Source organism: Crocuta crocuta, unplaced genomic scaffold, assembly GCF_008692635.1.
Source record: "Crocuta crocuta isolate KB4526 unplaced genomic scaffold, BGI_CrCroc_1.0 scaffold62, whole genome shotgun sequence".
Classification (NCBI taxonomy): Eukaryota; Metazoa; Chordata; class Mammalia; order Carnivora; family Hyaenidae; genus Crocuta; species Crocuta crocuta.
Genome location: NW_027529173.1, coordinates 4,578,306 through 4,584,030, shown reverse-complemented (window position 1 = coordinate 4,584,030; position 5,725 = coordinate 4,578,306). Strand labels below are relative to the sequence as shown.

At 39.3% G+C, this 5,725-nt stretch overlaps 1 pseudogene; it reads left to right on the top strand.

The window, feature by feature from the left end:
• Nucleotides 1-4,502: 4,502 nt before the first annotated feature.
• On the top strand, nt 4,503-5,192 carry LOC144226275 (destrin-like; annotated as a pseudogene).
• The last annotated feature ends 533 nt before the right edge of the window (nt 5,193-5,725 follow it).

Here is a 5,725-nt window from a genome sequence, read left to right as displayed (position 1 = left end):
ATAACGAGAAAGATTGCCCTTCCTCCCACCTGAGGCGGACTCACACCAGGTACAGAGCTGAACCCTGGTTTCAGACCCACTGAGCCTCTTTCCCAGGCAACCTTGCACAGCACACACCACACAGGTGTATGCACAGTGACAGTGGTAAAAGGATCAGTGTGGGACGGAGTAACTGAAAGATGGTGGGAGACCAAGATGGCTAGGATAACTCCTGGGTCCCCGGCTTGGAATCCTGGGTACAAGGTACTGAGTCTAGATTTAAACACAGTGAACTTAAGGTAACTGAGACGTCCAAATAGAAATATAATATGATCATCATATGTCCATCAGATTTGATCTTCTTCTACTAGACTGGGAGCTCTATGAGAACAAGGAAGGACTGTGTTCTTTGGGGCTGCCAGTTGGATTGTACAGTATACAACCCACACGGGCATGAGCAGCAGCCCTAGAAATGATTCTCAATGCACACCACTGAGTGAATATATAAGAAAAATGAAGCTTAGGAGAGGACTTAGCATTAAAGCCTTAACCTCACATGATAAAGCATTAAACCAAACCCCAATTTCTGATCTAATCATATGTGCATTTCAAACAGGGCTTATCAAGTGCACCTTTTTACGAGACTGAGCAATGGGAGGCAGAGTATGAAAATGGAGTGAAGCAAACAAATAAAGTAAGTTTAGGGGAAAGATGATGTAATCGGGTCATTTGGTAATTTTAAAAATACATTTCGGTGTGCTATTTAAAAACAGAAGGGATAGGAAGAGACCAGCAAAGAGAGCCGAAAACCGAGAAAGCAAAAGAGGGAGACACTCCTCTCTGTTCCAAAGATTTAACTCCCCTTCTCTGCTTCAGCAAAGGTACAAACCACTACAGAATTTCTCACTAGTTCCTTGCTTAACTCTCCCCACCTTCCTACCCCTTCTTTCTCTCAAACACCAGCATTTTCAAGGGGATGAAGGATAAGGCTCGGGTAATAGATATTAAAAATGAAAGGCAAATCTGATGGGTGAGAAAATCTCCATGTTCAGTGTTCATCACAGTGCCAATCTACCAAGTGCCATAACCAAGGTTATGAGTGTTACACAACCAGCTGCCGCCTTTACCGAGCGACATCCTGTCATGTCCTGTAGTAATAACAGAGCTGGGCCAAGGCATAAGAGACAAGGACTCCAAATCACACACTTTGATAATGCCTATGTTCCTCTGGACCTCCAGCTTCTGTCCACAAAAAGGAGGGGCAGCATATCTGGAAGAAACAGACTATCTACATTGATTGTCCTGCTTTCAGCCATATGGTCCACTTCTTGCTGTCATGATTCATTCATTACTGAGGGAAAACCACATGTGATGCTGTTTAACTACATTCATTTGGTGAAACACGGTGAGGTTTTAGTAATCTAAAACACATTAAATTACCGAGGGGGTAGGGCAAGGAGGATCATGATTATTAGAACACTGAAGTATTCTTTAAGGACAAAAATTGCATGTTTTTTAGGATAAAAATAAAAATTCAATGAATACCTGTGAGCCTCTGATGGAAACCTGTGGTAGAACATTGATGGTCCACAAAGGGTAGGTTCTGATTAGGCTACACTTTTATTATAAACAAATAGGCACAGATGCACTGAGGAGGACTTTGGTAAGCTGGTCATTTTTCCAGTTTCCTCACAAGAGGGCAGTGCTGCTTAACACTTGGAGCCTCTGCCTGGGAGGGAGGGGCGGGCTGGCTACACACCCCAAATGTTTACTCCAAGTTAGACATAACTGAAGAATTTTGTTTTGTCCAAGACCGTGTTATGAGAAAAGTTTTTAGCAAAAGTTATCTTTTATTGTCTCGGAAATTAACACAGTGATCATGGAATAATAAATAGCTCCATATTCTCTTGCCTCAACCCTGAAAATGAAGGGAATTAACAGTATCAGTTGGTTAGTGATACAATAAACTGGATTAGTGAAATCCTTTTTGATGATCTACTGCACTTTATAGGCACTTTCGGAGATTGTAAAGTTCGTGAGAGACATCTAAGTGTTTACAACACTTAGTATTCTTGAGACATGAACCTCCCCTCAGGGAATAGCTAAGTATATGTAACAGAAGCATATTTTAAGGAACTAATTTAAATTTTGTAAATCATATAATTATGACTACATGGACAAAGAGAAGTTACTAACCAACCTTCGGAATTATAGTGACTGAAATCTGAAGAATAAGGTATTTTCCAAAATGTTCCTTTGGGTTTTTGTTTTGTTTTTAATCAATTTATTTTTAATTTTTATTGTAGATGGAGCACACACACACAAGCCTGGGAGAGGGGCAGAGGGAAAGAGAGAAAAAGAGAGAATCTCAAGCAAGCTCCATGCTCATCACAGAGCCCCACATGGGGCTCCATCCCTCCATCAGCTCGGGATCATGACCTAAGCTGAAATCAAGAGTTGGACTCTCAATCTACTGATCCACCCAGGTGCCCCTTCAAAATGTTCCTTATGCAATTGAATGCTTTTGTGTGCCATTCTTAATACACACTAGCCAAGAATTTCTCACTGATAACTTACTACAAAGATGTGTGTGTGTGTGTGTGTGTGTGTGTAAACTAATGGCTCCACTAATGAGATTAAACTCAATTTCAGAGCTATGAGTTCAAATTTTGAGGAGTTACAAAAAAAATCACCTGTGTGGCCTTAATGTTCTCTCTAAATTCTTCATGTTACAACAATCATCTTTTCTGTCAAACCAAATTTAAGAGTGAATCCTGAAAGCTACTTCAATCAAACTGAAAGTTCATTCTTAAACAAAATAGAATGTGCTCACTAGCAATGAACAATCAAAGTTAAATTAAGAAATTACCTCCATTTATAATAAAATCAAAAACAATAAAGTACTTAGGAATACATTTAACAAAAGAATTTTAGAAAAAATAATTGCTAGGCATGTACACCCAAAATTACAAAATATCACTGGAAATTGATAAAGATTTTACTAAATAAAAAACATCCCAGGGATGCCTGGGTGGCTCAGTTGATTAATTGGGCTGATTTCGGCTCAGGTCATGATTTCATGGTTCATGAGTTCAAGCCCCACATTGGACTCTGCTGTCAGTACAGAGCCTGCTTTGGATCCATTGTTCCCCTCTCTCTCTGTCCCTCCCCCACTTATGTTCTCTCTCTCTCTGTCTCTCTCAAAAATAAATAAACATTAAAAAATGTCCCAGGTTCATGGATCAGAAGACATTGTCAAGATCTTCCAAATTTGTTAACATGGTAAAACAAATTGATCTTCAGTTTCAATAAAATTCCTATAAAAACCTTAGGTGGCATTTTTACAGAAATTGACAAGCTAATCCTAAAATTCATATAGATATATAAGGGATCCAGAATAGCTAAAACAACCTTGAAAAAGAACAAAAATGGAGGTCTCATGCTTCTTGATTTTAAAACTTACTACAAAGCTATAGTAATTAATATTGTGGGGGTATTAGCATAAGGATAAACATAAAGATTAATGGAATAGGATTGAGAACCTCAAAATTAAACCATACACTTATGATCAATTCTGACCAGGGTCCCAAGACAATTCAATGAGGGAAGCAGAATGTTTTCAACAAGTGGTACTTGGACAACTATTATGCACATAAAAAAGAAGGAATTTGGACCCTACTTGACACCATATACAAAATTAATTCAAAATGGATTAAAAGGCAATACCTAAATGTAAGAAGAGCACTGTACAACTGTTAGAAAACACAGGTATAAGGTTTTGTAACCTTGAATTAGGCAATGGTCTATAAGATCTGACTTACTAAAGCACAAGCCACAGAAGAAAAAAAATGCATAAACTGACATAAAAATTCTTAAAATTTTGTGCTCCAAAGGGGACTATCAAGAAAGTGAGAGGACAACCCATAGAATGGGAAGAAATATTGATAAATGATATAGCTAATAAGAATCTAATGTCCATAATATATAAGGCAGTCTTAGAACTCAACAATTACAAGATAACCCAATTTTTGAATGGGCAAAGGTTTTGGACAGAGTCCTACACACACACACACACACACACACACGACCAATAAGCACATTAAAAAATACCCAACATGATTGGTCATTAGGGAAATGAAAATCAAAACCACAAGGAGGTATACTTCAGACTTGTCAAGATGGCTACAATAATAATTTTTTTAAAAAGACAATAGCAGAGGCAGGGTACCACATGGCCCTAGTCCCCAGGAGGTAGGGGAAATAAGGCTCCCCTATCCAGCTTGATTCTTTGCCTGCCCCTTGAGGCCAGGAGCCAGCCTGAGCTCAGCCTTCTCCTCCCTCGTAGATAGAGGAAGGAGGCCCCACCCCACAGATCCATAGACCGGAGCTGTTGACGGGGGGGAACTTGTCCCCCAGTCTCTGGAAGGAACCAGGTATGGTGGTAGGCTTTGCAGATTCAACAGTGTACAAGACAAAGTTCCTGCCCTATGAAGTATGCATTCTAATGGAGAAAACAGGCCTCATAAATGGAAGTTGCAGATGACACATACCATATTTTTCATTACATGAATGTTCAGAAGTGCTCCACACCAGATGAAATCAAGAAAAGAAAGAATTTCATTTTTTGTCTCAGTGAAGACAAAAAAGTGCATCATTGTAGAAGAAGGGAAGGAAATCTTGGTTAGAAATGTGGGTGTAACCATAACCGGTCCTTTCACACATTTTGTAGAAATGCTTCCTGAAAAAGATGTCGCTATACTCTGTATGATGCAAATTCTGAAACCAAGGAATCCAAAAAAGAGCACTTTATGTATTGTGTGTGTGTGTGCGCGCGCGCGTGCGTGCTCAAGCAATTTCCAGCCCTGAGATGGTGGTTATGCCTCTGCCTGCATCCTTGGACCTTCAAGTTGAGAAGAATAGGAATCTGAGAGACATAGGGACTGCTCTGTTCCTAGCTCCCAAGGACAGAAACTGCCCTCTGCGGGAGGAATAGACTAGGGCATCAGAACCAGCTCCTCTGAAAAGTAAAGTGATCCAAGGATGTAATCATAAGGAAATTCCAAGACATAAAACACAAATGTCAAGCAAATGGGCCAGAAGACTTCTATCAGGCTTGTACAGCTCACAAGCTGGATGGATCCTTGACTGTAGCTTTTGAAGGATGCCATGTAGACCATCATTCAGGGCCACAAATCAAAAGCTTCCATGTTTAACGTTATCCTCTTGCTGTAAAAGTAAAACAAATAGGTTTAGGCCAGGGTCCCATTGAGTGGGAGCTGTCTCATCATCAGTTAAAACTAAATATTCTATAAACATGTGAAAATGGACCTAAGTAAATCTAAAATCTGAAGATGTCTTGTTGTGAAACTAAATTCTTATTGGCCCTATGCCTGTTTTGATGAGTTGACTTGTAAGGATTTTTGTTAAACCCATGATTTTTAATCATGTAGTTCACCAAACAGTACAAGGCCATATGAAGAGAATTACTGCATCTTTGTTGCCTCAGCAGTTACTTTGTTTCTTTTGCTTAGAGAATTGGTCATAATCTGGTTATAATTTTGGTCCAAAATTCTTTATTCTCTCTTGAGCTAAACCGTACAATGGAAAATAAATCTCCTCTCCACATGTAACAACTCTAATATACTAACTAAAGTAAGATTAAGTCAGGCAGTCTTAACTCTAGGAAATGTGTAATGGAGACTGCCTCAGAACTGTTCATACTTCTCACTAAGGAGGGCACTTATTG